Below are 15,851 nucleotides of genomic sequence, written 5' to 3'. Positions count from 1 at the left end.
TCCTTTTTGTCATTAAAGAATCTCTACCATTCTTCCACTCCATTTCAAAGAGTAACTAGGACTAATTCAATCATGTTTTTGTGTTCTAATTGAACACTTTCCATTTTTTATTATGATCAAAGGAGAAGGTTACTCTTTTAACCAGACGTACACAAACCAAATCATGATCTTATAATCTTACAATAAGAAGAGATTTTTCTCGATTAATCTTGTCTATCATTCTTTGTGAATAAAAAAGGACATTTTCGAGTTTGAATCCTCCATTTAGAATCTCTTTTTTTTTCATTCTCTCTTTTTCTTTTATTAATTTTCATAATTCATTAAGACCCATGGGCTTGAACTTGTAGAACCTGATTCATTTTCTCATCGAACAAAGTGTGTAAAATAAATTAGATTGATTTTTTGATCAAAAGTACCATGTGAAATCCTCTCTCTCTCTCTCACACACACACATACACACACAAGTACAACATTTGAATCAATTTTCTTTTGAATGAATCAATATTATTACATTCCACTTCTTTACTGACCCCTCCTAAGGACAATCCTGAATTGGATCTCAAACCGATGAGTTGGTGTGAGGTTATCCACTCTTCTAATAAGAATCAACCCCCCCCCCACCCAAAACACACACACACACAGTCCACCCTTGATCCACCTCATCAAACCCATACCTCTCTCCTCGCCTCCCCCTCTTACATACACCTCCAACCCAAATTGTCTCTCACTCCCACCATGTTTACTAGACCAGTGTCTCCAAACCCAAATCAGATAAAACCGTCGTCATCAATGGAAAGAAAGTGGTGATCAGTTACATCAATGAGGAAATCACTACCACCGTACGAGGGGAGACTGAAGGGTGATTTGGTTGACTAGAAATATGATGAGCATGAGATGGAGATGCGGGCAAAGGGTAGCTAATACATACAGCAGTACAGGCAGGGTCCGCATTAGATATGGAGTTCATAAATGATTCAACCAACCACCTCATTTTCTCTCGTTGTTCTTGTTTTTGTTTGAACCGTAGCATTTTTGTTTTTTCGTTCATGAGCAATAAGTACAAATACAACAAAAGATTTCAAACCAGGGTTCCATGTTGCTACGTTACGTGAACTCTTATCATATATACTATAGAAAAGAAAGCTAATTTTTCCTCCATGTTAACAATGCTACTCTTCTTCTTGATTTTTATGAAATCCTGCAGAAGAACTCAATGCCATTAACCTTAAGGCAACTCACGTACCAAACCAGAGTGGGAAGGGCAATTGAAGATTTGAAGTCAAACAAGTCTTTTCCAATTTCACTGGATTTTTTTTTGTTTAGGACGAAAGAAGATTGTGTGTAGGCACGCACGCACCATACTTATTTGGTTCACAGGGCAAGAAAATTATATCAAATTGCAGACGACGTAGATGCTTAATCCAAAAACCAGTCTAATTTTTCATGAAGCATTCAACTTTAGCACCTAAAACTCGAAAACGCAGCATAAAGAAAACCCTAAAAAACCCGTGATCGAACCAATTCACATAATAAAAATCCGATTTCAAACAGTAATGGAAACACCCCTCGACATAACCAAGAAATCAGCAACCACAAACTCAAAACCTAAATCCTCAGATGCCAATTGATTCAGAGAAACAAACATATAACTGAAATAATCATCCAAGAACACCAACCGTCATAAGAAGGCAGAGCATTGCCGTGAATGTAATCAGCATGGATCGGCCCAAGAACCATGGGCGGCATCATCAGCAGCGGAGGCCACATCGGCATGCGTCGGTGGAAATCACCTCCGGGCTGAGGCTGCGAATGCATATGCTGCTGTTGCTGCTGCCACTGATCACCATACATCGTCTTCATCTCTGTGCTACCTCAAAACCATAACTCTGCCGTAATCCTAGATCGTCGGGAAATGGCCCTAGAACAACACCTCCTTCATTGAGGAGTCGACTCGGGTGAACGAATAGCTAAGCAGAGACCCTAACCCTACGGACACAAACGATGCTTGTAGAAGAGAAAGGGAGTGAGGAAAAAACCCTCATTTTTAAATCGGGGTTTGCCGGGCCGAATTGCACGTGTGACAACTCAATTCACACGCATGAGCGGGCGCGAACCCCACTGAGCTGGGCTTGGTCCGGACCGCGACTGAGTGCTTGTGCGGTTGTGCGAGACCAACTTTTTTACCGGGTCCAGACCTCCTCGGCCGCTGGACCTAGGGTTCGCAAATGAGCCTAGCTTGGGCTCAGTTCGTGAGTTCATTAGCTGATCACGAGCTGCTTTGTTTTTCTCAAACAATTGCTTTTTAAGGCTCGATAATATAATATATATAATAGGCCTTTGTTTGTTACCCTCGCCAGTCGCCATTACTTACAAATACTTTTTTTTTTCTTATTTTAACATGTAACATACGTATAATACATGTTTATATATATCGAGCTAAATGAAACAACACATGGGATTAGCAGCTGTTGTGCTCTTCTCCTTTCAGTTCGTTCTAAACTGGTAATATTTTCAGCTCGAATATTGGTTGAATCGCTGAAATATGAAAAGTGCTACATCATATGTAATTGCCTTGGCCTAAAATATGACATTTGAATCTATATGGCTCCATGATTACAAGCACACAAAAACAACACTTCAATAATCTTCAAGTTGATTCTCAACTGGTGGGCAATATCACAGCGCCAAGTCATTTTTGTGTCCTTGGTCTCTTCCTTCCATCCATATATATATAATTTAAATGCCCCAAGAATGAATAATTTACATGAGCATGTAAAAAACAGCGAGTCATTTGTATAAGCATGCCATATAACAGTATCTTGTATGTCGCTCGACATGCACAAGGAAGCAATGTTGCCTGTCCTGACTAAATGGTGTTTTAGTAGAGAGACACTCGTGGCAATGCGTGAAGTGTGAAGCAAGCGAACAATTTTATTTTTGAAAGGCAAGCTGGGGTGAGGCAGACCCCTACCAAATATCTCTTAAGCCCCATGTGGCAGAGGGATTCGAACCTGGGCCTTCAGCTTGGCACAGGACCCCGCTTACCACATGGGATACCACCTCGGTGGTAGCAAGCGAACCCTATATGTGTGAAGTGCCAAGTATTTAAGAAACATAAGAGGAAGCAAGTACGGTGTGAAAATTGAAGCGAGTATGAAGTGACATAAGAAGAAAAGTTGTCTTTATTTAAACATATTTTTAGGCCCTTTTGCCCAGAAAAATACTCATCATATGAAGGTTTTGCAATAAAAATATCTTTAAAAGAAATTTGTATACCATGAAACATCAATAAAAGTTATGATTTTATATTGGAGGAAGTCTGCTTCCTATAAAATTTTGGAAGCATAAAAGCACATGGTTTTGCACTTAGGAATCGAGCTTCTGAGTTTTTTAAAAGCTTCTAGTAACTGTGGATCATCTATAAAAATTGTATTTTGGATTTTCAATCTCCTTGATTTGAGTCTCCAATGCCATGCTGGATCATTCGAGTTCATAGCTACCCCAAATTTCCAAAATCCTGTAGATCTAAGCAAAAGAATAGGATTTGTTACCTCAAAGGTTAGAAGAATAGATGAGAATGCATAAATCACATTTATTCACCTCAATCATCGAATATCCACCTGCAATTTTGCACGAAAATCAGACTGCAGAGTGATGAACCCCCCAAAACCCATCATATTCCTTGGAAATCCTAGTTCTCACACAAAAAAGAAAGAATGACTTACGGTGTGTTTAAGGGTAAAAAACCCCCTTATAAGTGAACAAGGTCTGGTAAAAAATAAGAACGGCTGCTAGAAAATTCCTGCAGTATCAATATCATGTGATATACATGAGACACATAAGATACACCTCTAAACTAGTTTCAGGTGTCTCAAGTCGGTTTTGCCTTGAAAAAGTTGTGTTTCGTAACATATTATATAATACATTGTGACTTTCACAACACTGCAAGACAATCAATAGTAGAAACATAATAACAGAATAAGTCAATAAAATCTTTTCTTTTCTCATTTGTTCTCCGATACTTTTTTAGTTTCCCCTGATGTAGAGATCATTGTGGGACATAATAATAACTACTTTATTCAAGTTGATAAATAATTCTAATTGGTTATGTGTTCTTGTTCTTATTTTGGTACAATCCTTTTATATTTGGTTGCAAAATTGTTTTGATATTCTGTGAGAAATCAGTGTTGGGGATATTAGAGAAATAAGTTCACAAAAAAAGCTAACATATTGGAATCATTATGGTTTTCCCTCATTTTAATAGGCCAAACACATTCAGATATTTGAAAACCTTGCCATACCTAGAACATGAACCTATAATAATTTAGAGAGATGAAGTGAATATCCATTATATAACAAAGTTATGGATTATAAGAAGTTTCTTCTTCACTGGGTTGTTTACTATGTCTAGTGAAAGTAATCCATAGGCTTTTCATACACTATATGAACTGGTTATATTAGATTTAGATATTTCTATCGAAAAAAATTTATACAATTCATTTTTATTTCGTGTCACAAATTTTCAAGTCCTTGAGTGGTTTGCCCATGCTGGTAGGGACGACTCGTGAACTTCACCAAGCTGAATGAGCATCAAGAGTTCGAAACCCACGGGTGCATGTCCCTTGCTGCAAGGACGAAGCTGTGTATACTCCCTGGTGTGGAAAGGGGACCTGGGGTTTTTATAACAATCATGTCACGAATAAGCTAGGTGGTTTTCCCTGGTTGCCCCCCCAAAAAAAGTCCAGGAGTATTTTGTTTCATTTGGGTTTCTGACTTTTTCTTGTGGTTATGCTTATAGCTATTTAATGAGACATGGTTCATGGAAAATTTTATTGAAGGCTAATATGATGTTTCAATAAAAAAGAAATTAATTTTGGAGATGGAAAGAGACCATATTATTCACAACTGTCATTTTAGTAGAAGTTCCCAGGGCTTCTTGTACTGCAAAAGGAATAGCTAGAAACCTTATAACTTAGAATGTCATATTGTATCCAGGAGGGCCCAAGCCCTTTAACTAAAACGCTTACTTGAAAAGGAACAAAACTTTGGGTAGGAGAAAAGCAAGCTCCATGAGCTTCATAGAATAAGTGCTGATAAAATATCAGAAGCTTTTAACACAATAAAAAATCAAAGCAAGCCAATTTGAGCTCCAAACAGAACATTTGGTGAGTTCTTGCATTCAAGGAATTGCCAGAAAGAAAGGAAGAATATCTTTATATATACCAATAGGTGAATGTAAGGGGAAAGGGGACACCTTTTTTTGGCATCTATAGGCTGCTGCACGTGTTAGGGCCATATAGAGACTGGTGCGCATGTTTAGCAGATTTTAAGGTTGGGTCTACTTATAAGGGGGTGTAGCTATGTCACATGGGTACGGGCACGGAGGGTACGACACGACAATTTCAAACAATGCGGATATATATATAAGAGAGAGGAAAGAGTTTGAGTCTGAATCCACATACGATCCAGACCCAAACTATTTCCTCTTTTTATATAAGAGAAACTCTCTCTCTCTATCTATCTATCTATAAGAGAGAGGAAAGAGTTTGGGTTTGGTTTCACGTACTATGTCACACGGACTCGGCTAAGGAGGCGCCGCACCGAGTCGACACGCCCCGACACGGGTGCGGCTTCGGACTCGGCCCGGACTCGGTCAACGCAGAGTCAGACTCGGTCAACGAGTCGAGGCCGAGCCCGTCTACATTTTGGACTCGGTCAACTTTGACCGAGTCCAAAAATGTCCGTTTTGATGTTTAAAATATGTTTTGGATCGTGGTCGGATCGGGTCCGGACCCGACCTAGATCCAAAATTCATCTGTAACCGAACCCTAAAAGGGGTTTATCGACAGGGGGAGGGGCTTACCCTCTCGATTTTGCCTCTCCCCCTCAGCCCCTGCAGCTTTCTCTTAAACCCACATCGGCGATCCAGACTCCGACGACGGTACGCACAGGTGCCAGCCACCGTCTCCCCCTCCGTCAACACTCAACAGGTATGTCGACCCTCGTGCACCCTATGCTCGCAGAAGAGGGGCTCGGCCCCTCTTTGTGCCTCCTCTTCACAAAGGAGGGGCTTGGCCCCTCCTCGTTTCGCTTATGTCAGGCAGCCCCCCCCCCCCTTGCACCCGCTGCTCGCAGAAGAGGGGCTCAGTCCCTCCCTGTGCCTCTAATTCACAGAGGAGGGGCTCAACCCCTCCTCGTTTCCCTTTTATCGCAGGGGTAAGAAGTAGGAGTGGGGGAAGGAGGGGGCTCGACTGACAGGACGAGTCTTACCCCTGTCGAACAAAAGGGAAACGAGGAGGGGCTCGGCCCCTCCTCGTTTCCCCTGTTGCCTTTAGATTTTTGGCAATGGCAAAGTCCCTACCACTGATAAGGTTCAGCAGGGGCTTGCCCTGCCCATCCTTTTAGCATCAGATAGGGGGTAAGCCCCCTATCTCGAACCTGGTTTGCAGAGGAGGGTCTGGTTTAAACAGGGGGAACAAACCTAGAGCTCCTATTACTATTATTTTGAAGTGTTTATTAACTTTATTTTATTTACTTATTTTCTTTTCAGTTTTCACTTTTCAGATATAATGGTGAGTTCTAGCGGTAGTGTCAATACATTTGGTTCAAGTTCTAACCCTGAATTAGAAGTTTCTCAACCACTTTGGAGGTTTGTGACAAAAAGGGTAAAAGCTAGTAGTGGTGGTGGTGGGAATGTGTTGTTTCATTATAATCTATGTAAGACTGTTTTCACATGTTCTTATACGCGTGTGAAAGCACATCTTTTGCATATTCGTGGTCAAGGAATTAGGGCATGTTCTGGGGTTGATAAAGACATGTTAAAGCAATTAAAAAAAGAACAAGAGGAAGCTGAAAGGAAGAAAATTGCAGAGATGAGAAGCGATTCGATTAATTTGTCTTTTCCTACTGCTAGTGATATACAAGAAGAGCTTTTAAAGAAAAGAAAGATGGAAAGCAATAAAACAATACAAGCGTCATTCAAAAACATGACAAGAGCAGAAATTGATAAAAACATTGATCGATTCTTTTACTCAAGCTCAATTCCTTTTAATGTAGCTAGAAGTCCATACTGGAAAGATATGATTACATCTTTGTCTAATTGTAATTTGAGTGGTTATGTGCCTCCTAGTTCAGAAAAACTAAGAACAGTCATTCTTGCAGAGGAAAAAAATAGAATTGAAGACTTGTTAGAGACCCAAAAATTTGCATAGAAACGACATGAAGTGTCAATTGTTTCTGATGGGTGGACTGATATACAAAGGCGACCACTGATAAACTTCATTGCTTACTCACTTAATGGGTCAATCTTTTTGAAGATTGTTGATGCATCTGGAGGGTATAAAGATGTTGAATATTTAAAGAGATTATTTGTTGAAGTGATAAAAGAAGTGGGTGAAGAAAGTGGTGCAAATCATTACTGACAATGCTCCAGTTTGCAGTCGTGCAGGAATGAATTTGGCAAGTAAAGATACATATTCACATATTTTTTGGACTCCTTGTGCTGCACACAGTTTAAATTTGACACTTAAGAGTATATGCAATCCATCAAAAGATGATGCACATGCACATGAAATGTGCTTATAGATTGAGGAAATAGAGCATGATATTCAAAATATTAGAAATTTTGTTGTAAACCATCATCATGCTCTTTCTATATTTAATAGGTATTCTAATCTCAAGTTACTGAAAGTTGCTGAAACTCGTTTTGCTTCTCTCATTGTTATGATAAAAAGAATTAAGCAACTCAAGAATGCATTGATGATCATGGTGGCTGATCAAGATTGAGATTTTCATCATACTGAAGATGATTTCAAGGCTCAAGCTATAAAAACATGCATCTGTGATGATTTTTGGTAGGATAAAATTACATATTTTGTTGAATTTACAGAGCCTGTTTGAGAAATGTTGAGAGAAATTGACAGAGATGTACCCATGCTTCATAAAATTTATGAAATATGGGACAATATGATTGAAAAAGTTCAAAGTATCATTTTTAAACATAAGAAAAAAGATATTGCACTTGATGATTCAGAATTTTACAATCATGTACATTCAGTTTTAGTGAGAAGATGGGATAAAAGCAATACACCTTTACATTGCATGGCACACTCTCTCAATCCAAAATACTACGCAAAAAAATGGTTGACAGCAGGTGTTAGTTGTGTTTCTCCAAATGAAGATCCTGAGATATCAAGAAATAGAATGATATATTTGGGAAGACTTTTTAATGATCCTCACATGTTTAAGGTTGTAAATAGTGAGTTTGGCAAGTTTTCTACTGGGAGATTTGATTCTTTAGCAGTACTTGTGGCAAGGGACGAGGAAGATCCCCTTAATTGGTGGGCAACATATGGATCAGAGACACCAAATCTGCAATGTCTTGCAATGAAGTTGTTATCTCAACCTGGTACATCATCTTGTTGTGAAAAAAATTGGAGTACATATGCTCAAATTCACAACATTAAAAGAAACAAACTCACTAGTAAAAGAGCAGAGGATTTGGTTTATGTTCACTCAAATCTACGATTAATTAATCGCTGCACCAAAGAAGAGTATATGTACTTTTTTTCTTTGTATTCAAAGTTTGTATTTAAATATTTGTATTCAAAGTTGTAAGTTAGATACTAATATAGTCATTTTTTGATGTTGTTGTGGGCCATCCAAGAATTGGGATGTAAATCCAGAAGATTTTGACTTGGAGGGAGAACATAATTTACATACTCTCAACATGGACTACCTCGATCCTGTTCTTCCCTCTAATTTAGACGATGTGGTAGATTTATGATAAGTTTTGTTGTTTATCACACTCACAAGCTTCTTTATGTGTTATATTTTGGTAAGTTTGTGTTGTTAAGAATTGCTTTTTTATTTTTGCTTTAAATTTTACAATCTTTATGTGTTAATTTATTGTTATATATAATTATATATATTTAAAATATATATATTTATAATATATATTTTTTAATATATATATATATAGTCGAGTCCCTGTGTCCAAATTTTTTCAAATTACGCCGCACCCGTGTCGCACCCGCACCCGCATCCAGACCCAAACTATTTTCCCTCTCTATAAAATAGAGGAAAAAGTTTGGATCTGGATCCACATAGGACCCAGACCCAAACTCTTTCCTCTCTTTTTAAAAGGGGAAGGTCGAAGGTGCCTTCCCCTTTTTTTGTTCTCTCTCGCACAGGGCATTTCCCCTCTCTCTCTCTGAGGAAGAAGAAGAAGAGGCCCACCCTAAGAGGTACACTTCCTCTCTCTCCCCCTCTCTCTCTCTCTCGGGCATATTGGAAGGAGGAAGTTGAAGAGGGTTTGCTCTCTCTTTCTTCTTCTCTTTTTTTTCTTCCTCTTCTTCCTTTCCTTCTCATCCTCTTCTTCTTTTTCTTAATCCCACATCAGTTTTTTTTTTGTTTGGGTCGGGTTGGACCCAACCCAGACCAGCATGTACCCGTGTTGCGTCAGGTACCAGTACCCATGTCGAGTCATGTCGACATGGGTACAACTACCTGGTTATCGTGTCTATGTCACATAGGGGTGTAGGAGAGAGAGAGAGAGAGAGAGAGAGAGAGAGAGAGAGAGAGAGAGAGAGAGAGAGAGAGAGAGAGAGAGAGAGAGAGAGAGAGAGAGAGAGAGAGAGAAAACATTCATCATTCAACATTACCAAAATACATCCAACGGAATATTGGATGAGAGAGAAACATAAGAGTAAGACAACCACAATCTAGATGATGACAGTGCACAGTTCAGAGTACAAGCAAATCCAACACCCCCCGTCTCACTATGTAATTTAAGAGTCAGATACGCATCAGACATAACCCGTTGGCAAAGCCTTCCAAAATCGAATTTGATGCCCCTGAAAAATATGTCGTTTCTTTCAGTCTAGATCACCCACCATGCTTAAACCAACCATACCTTCCACAATAATCTCCATTTTTTTGTGTCGTAAAATCATGGGACTAAGCAAAAGGTCCCAAATAACGAAACTCGAACGAGTTTGAACAGACGGTGCACCCCAAGTTTGAAAAAATAGGCCTAGAACGACCGTGCAAAACCAAAATAGGTGAGTTGTGTCCTCTACTGCCTTCTCGCAAAGAACACACATGCTGAGAAATTGAAGCCCCTGTTTCCTGACATTAATTTGGGTTTGCAGACGATCCAGAGCCATTAGCCACGCCAAAGCTTTTGCCTTTGGAGCGGGCCCCTTACCCCATATACAAAGTCCATCCCGGATGGCAACAAGGAATGGTAAACTTGCTTAATAGAGAACTTATCTCCGCTCGCCATGCCCCAATGAAGCCACGGGCTGCCATGACCAGGCCTAAGATCCCTGCCATTGAATGAGTGAAGTGTCTTCCGCCACTCCAACTAGAGGGACGAATGGCACACTGAACTGGGCGTCGAAAGAAGGGAGTCTGGTAGACTATCATATTTTTGCCTAACAAACGTAGCCCAAGGAGATGGAGATGTGGAAGCGACCAAGGCCCACTTCAAGACTAAAACGATGCTCCTCTTTCTCAGATCCGGAGTCTCCAAGCCGCCTCGCTGCCTCAGGAGAACGATTTGCTGCCAAAAAACAAGCGGGTACTTTTTGTGAGATGCATTCCCAGACCAAAGTAAGTGCGAAAGCAAACGGTTAATTGTCCGTTCTACTGTCGTCGGTATAATGGACATGCTCATACGAAAGTCTGGTAATCTGGCCAAAACATGGCAAATTAGCGTCAATCGTCCCGCAAAAGATAAATATCGGGCCTTCCAAGACTGCAATCTCCCTTGCACCCTCTCTATAGTAGACATCTAAGATGAAGGTCCCGACGACTGCAGTGAGTGCAACGATAGACCTAAGAAACAGAAAGGTCAGGTATCGGGCAGTTGAAGATCCTTGCAGCAGCCTATTAGAAAAGAGGGTCAGCATTAAGTAAGACCAGAGCGCACTTACTCTCGTTCAGGCGAAGGCCAGAAATTACAACGAATACTTTAATAATGAAGCACAACCTGGATATTTGATTAACATTCGCATGACCAAATATTATATTATCATCTGCATATTGAATTGTGTGACCAACAAAACCAGGAATGCCCAAGGAATCCAAGAATCATTTTTGTTCTGCCCTTTTCATGAGAATAGGTAAACCCTTTGCCGCGATATTAAAAAGGATTGGGGCTAGGAGACAACCCTGCCGCACACCTCTAGCCAACTTGAATTCTTCCCCTCTCAGTCCGTTGATGCAAACCGACAACACGGATTTCGTGAACAGCTCCTTAACTCATGCTATAAACCGGCTGCCAAACCCCATATTGTTAGAGATTTAAACAAAAAATCTCATGTTAGACTATCATAAGCCTTGTGAAAATCCAATTTTAACAAGAAGTACGGTGCTCCGATCGACTATAAAGAGTGAAAAAGCTCAGTTGCACAAATAAAGGATTCTTCCACACTTCGACCCGGAATAAAAGCCCCCTGGTTCGGAGAGCCAAGTTGATCAATGACAGCGCGCAACCGATTAGCCAACACCTTACATATGATGTGATACAAAGCACCCATCACCGAAATCGGCCTAAAGTTGGATATGTCTGACGCCCCTTGCCTCTTAGGAATCAAAGAGATGACTGCCACATGGTATGGTTTAGGCAGCCTTGCATTACGATAGAATTCATCGAACAAGTGGAGCAGGTCAGCTTTAACAATTGACCAAAAAGCTTTGAAGAAGTCGACGTGGAAACCATCAAGGCCTTGGGCATTCCATCCCGAGAAGCCGCTAATAGCATTAGAAATCTCAGCTTCGGTGAATCAAGCCCGCAGAGGAACAAATTTGTTTGCCACCAACCGCTTATAACCCATATCGGCGATGACCCCCCCAAAACCTACGTCGGTTGAATACAGCCTGAAGAAATAAGAAGTAATAGCTGGCAAGCAATTTTGCTGACCAAACTTGCATCCATCGATCTCGACCGAGAGGAACCAGTTCTTATTGTACTTATTTGATGCGTTCATATGAAAAAATTGTGTATTATCATCGCCATTAGCCAACCATGCAACTCTGGCCCTCAATTTCCATCTAAGCTCATCTCGCGCTCTCCATTTTGCAACAAGGGCAGAGAGGACGACGATACGCTCTTGCAACTGAAGCACTTGACCCTCCGGCACACCAACAAGATCGACCTGACATTGGGCCAAAGATGAGAGCTCAGCTTCCCACTGGCCGATGAACCTAAACTTGTTCAGGTTATTAAAGCTGAGTCATTCCTTAATACGTTGCCGAAGACGAAAAAGCTTTGCATGGATGCGGATGGTCACCCAAGATCCTGTAGCAGGTTCAACCCACGATTGTCTAACCAGTTGCTTAAAGTCTGGCACACGAAGCCACTACTTCTCAAAGAAGAATCTACGACACACTTTGAAGCCTGCGCCCCAAGAAACAGTCAGTTGTCCATGATCGGACATGGTCCGTGGCAGCAGGCATGCAGTGATATCCGGGACAGCGTGAAATAGATCTGGTGAGAGAAATACACGATCAAGTATCCGCAAGCAAGGGTGAGACATCATATTTGACCATGAGAATTGCTCCCTCACATGAAGTACCGAGTAAAACTGGTTCCGCCAAACAAACTCTTGAAACCCCCTAATGGAGGAGTTGAGAAGAACCGGCAGACTAGAATCTTGCGTGGACAACAGACAATTGAAATCTTCTCCTAAACACTGAAGAGCTCCAAAAGTAACCAAAACTCGGTCCAAGTCAGCCCAGAAAGTTGGTCGCGAGGCTGACACGACAGGGCCATACACAAAGGTGAAGACGACATCTTGTAGCGACGGCAGCAAGTTTGCAGAAAGAGAGGTGGAATAATGACCACTATCGTCACCTTAAAAGAAGCTTTCTAAAGAACCAGGATGTCCCCAGCAAACCCAACGGCCGGTTTAAAAGAATATGCCGCACCTCTCCATAAGTAAGACACCACTGATAACGAAATATCCTCCATTATGGTTTCACAAATTGCAACGACGTCCGAACTTTCATATCTAATCCAATTAGCTAAAACAAGTGATTGCGGGAGCAATTCATGCCCCTAATATTCCAAATGCACATCTTCATGATAAATAATCAGGGAGCACCCTAGTACGCCTTTGCTTGACTGAGCGTCGAATTGAGCTGGATCCATCTTCTTTAAGTTGGGCTTGCGAACGGGCCAATGATTTAGCTCTACGAAGACTATTTACGACCCTGACCGCCGATCGTGCCTAACTGAGCGTCGAACTGAGCTGGATTCATCTTCTTTAAGCTGGGCTTGCAAACAGGCCAATGATTTAGCTCTACGAAGACTATTTGCGACCCTGGCCGCCGATCGTGCCCGAGTGAAATCTGCACACTCTTAGTGCTCGCGCAACCTCTGCAAAGGACATACCCTATATGAGGAACATGTCATCGACCCCCTGTGACCCACACCCCGAACTTAACGAATCTGGGCAAGGTTGTGGATGCACAGGTTGCAAGCAAGAGACCTCCGAGGCCCCCTGAACAAATGCTCCGAGAACCTCCACGAGACATCCCCCGTCTTGATCGGGCAGGCAGTCCGCCGAACACAGAACTTGAGTTTGTTGCGGCATGCAAGGTGAAAACGAGATAAGAGAGAGCATTGCCTACATCACCCATAGACATCCCATGGATGGTCAGATGAGGCTCGCCATGTTTAACAGATTTTAGGGTTGGGTCTACTTATAAGATACGGCATGCAGGGTGTAGGATATGAGAGAGAGGGAGAGTGTTACATACATGCACACGCCAAAACGCATACACAATACACAACGCATGGATGGTCACACAAGGGTCGTGTCATTCAGATGCAGAGAGAAGAAAAATATATCGAAACACATCCACCATAGGCTGGTGCTTCACATGCACTATACACATCAACGTGCAAGATGTTGGGTATAGTGGTCATGTGCTGAGAGAGAGATGCACACGTTGAAACACATCCAACATAGGATGGTGTGCTTCAAATGCACCGTACACATCCATGTGATGCCCCATACACGTCGATGTGCTAGATGTTAGGTACAATGCTCATGTGTTGATGCATCACATGCACTCTAGTGAAAGATGTCCATTTTGGAAAGGTATGCTACATGAACATGTCGAAACACATGCACCATAGACATCCCATGGATGGTTACATGAGGGTTGTGTGATTCACATGCAGAGAGAGAGAGAGAGAGAGAGAGAGAGAGAGAGAGAGAGAGAGAGAGAGAGAGAGAGAGAGAGAGAGAGAGAGATCCACCATACACATCTTATGGATGGTCACATGAGGATGGTTTGATTCACTAGAACCATACACATTGATGTGCTGCCCCATACAGATCGATGTGCTAGATGTTGATATTGGGTACAATGGTCATGTGCTGACATGCATCACATGCATTGTAGTGAAGGATGTTCATTTTGGAAAGGTGTGCTACATACACATGTCGAAACACATGCACCATACACGTCCCATGGATGGTTACAAGACGGTTGTGTGATCCACATGCAGAGAGAGAGAGAGAGAGATCCACCATACACATCTTATGGATGGTCACATGAGGATGGTTTGATTCACTTGCACCATACACATTGACGGTTGTGTGATCCACATGCAAAGAGAGAGAGAGAGAGAGAGAGAGAGAGAGAGAGAGAGAGAGAGAGAGAGAGAGAGAGAGAGATCCACCATACACATCTTATGGATGGTCACATGAGGATGGTTTGATTCACTTGCACCATACATATTGATGTGCAACATGTTGGGTACAGTGGTCATGTACTCATGTGTATCATACGGACCATAGTCATGAGAGAGAGAGAGAGGAGTGTAGTGGTAGGTTTTCTTGGGTTGCGCAGAGAGAGTTGTCACACGTGGAATGCATAAAAGAGGGGAGAAGTTTGTATTGGCATGCAAAGATGAAGCAGTGGATCCAAGTCATTTGTGCTATGTGCCTAAGATAAAAAAGTTATTGAGTGTATGCAGGTAGGCCATGTGCTTTGAAAGCGTGTGCATACTTTGGGTTCTTCACATTCTTTTGGTCGGTTGAGGATGGAAAATGAGATGAAGGAGATAGAGTTGGTGATGTGGCTGCAACTGGTGTATGGTGGGACATGTGGACTGCATGCAAGAGGTAAGAGTTTGATTCACCAAGCCTACTCTTGAGTATTTGAAGATAGGGTCTATTGTTTAAAGTTGTTGGGAAGTGAGGATGAGTATAACTCATCTATGTCTTTAGTGGCAATTCTCATGAGACATGCATGGCGCAATGATGAGGTCTCTCCCGACATCCTAGAGTGAGAAATATGACTTATAGAATACCGACTCATTCATAACTGCAGCTCCTAAACTAACTCTAGATATCCTTTGTGAACTCATCCAGCCAATCTAGGTAATACAAGTCTCCCTTCTTATGACCAATCCCAATCCTCCTTCCTAATAGTTAATCATGCATAACATAATCAACAAAAAGAATGCCAAGAGAGACCATCATTGCACCATGCTTGTCTCATGCACAAGAACTGTCACTACAAACATAGACGAGTCAGACTCACCATCACTTCCTACCAACTTTAAACCATAAGCCCTATCTCCAAATACTTAAGAATAGACTTGGTAAATCAAACTCTCACCTCTTGTATGTAGTACACATGTTCCACCACTCAATAATTGCAGCCACATCACCAACTCTCTCTCCCTCATCATATTTTCTATGCTCAACCAACCATGTCATCTTAGGGGCAAAGGCATGGCGGCAAGTGGTTATTGTGCCCTCGGATGAGTGCCTTGGTGGTCTAATCTACATAGGATGGATCCCTACACACTGATGGTGCAGATCAAA

General features: G+C 41.6%; 1 long non-coding RNA gene across 1 annotated transcript; it reads right to left on the bottom strand.

The window, feature by feature from the left end:
* Window positions 1–3,164: 3,164 nt before the first annotated feature.
* Window positions 3,165–3,691, bottom strand: LOC149814400 (uncharacterized). The gene is made up of 2 exons (XR_016427942.1): window positions 3,601–3,691; window positions 3,165–3,525 (listed from the first exon to the last, which is right to left on the bottom strand). It is a non-coding gene; the product is annotated as an uncharacterized LOC149814400 (long non-coding RNA).
* Window positions 3,692–15,851: the final 12,160 nt, after the last annotated feature.

This window comes from Nuphar pumila, chromosome 15 (assembly GCF_984573655.1).
Source record: "Nuphar pumila chromosome 15, dmNupPumi1.hap1.1, whole genome shotgun sequence".
NCBI lineage: Eukaryota > Viridiplantae > Streptophyta > Magnoliopsida > Nymphaeales > Nymphaeaceae > Nuphar > Nuphar pumila.
Note: the sequence above shows the minus strand (reverse complement) of the source record. Positions and strands in the feature narration are given on the sequence as shown.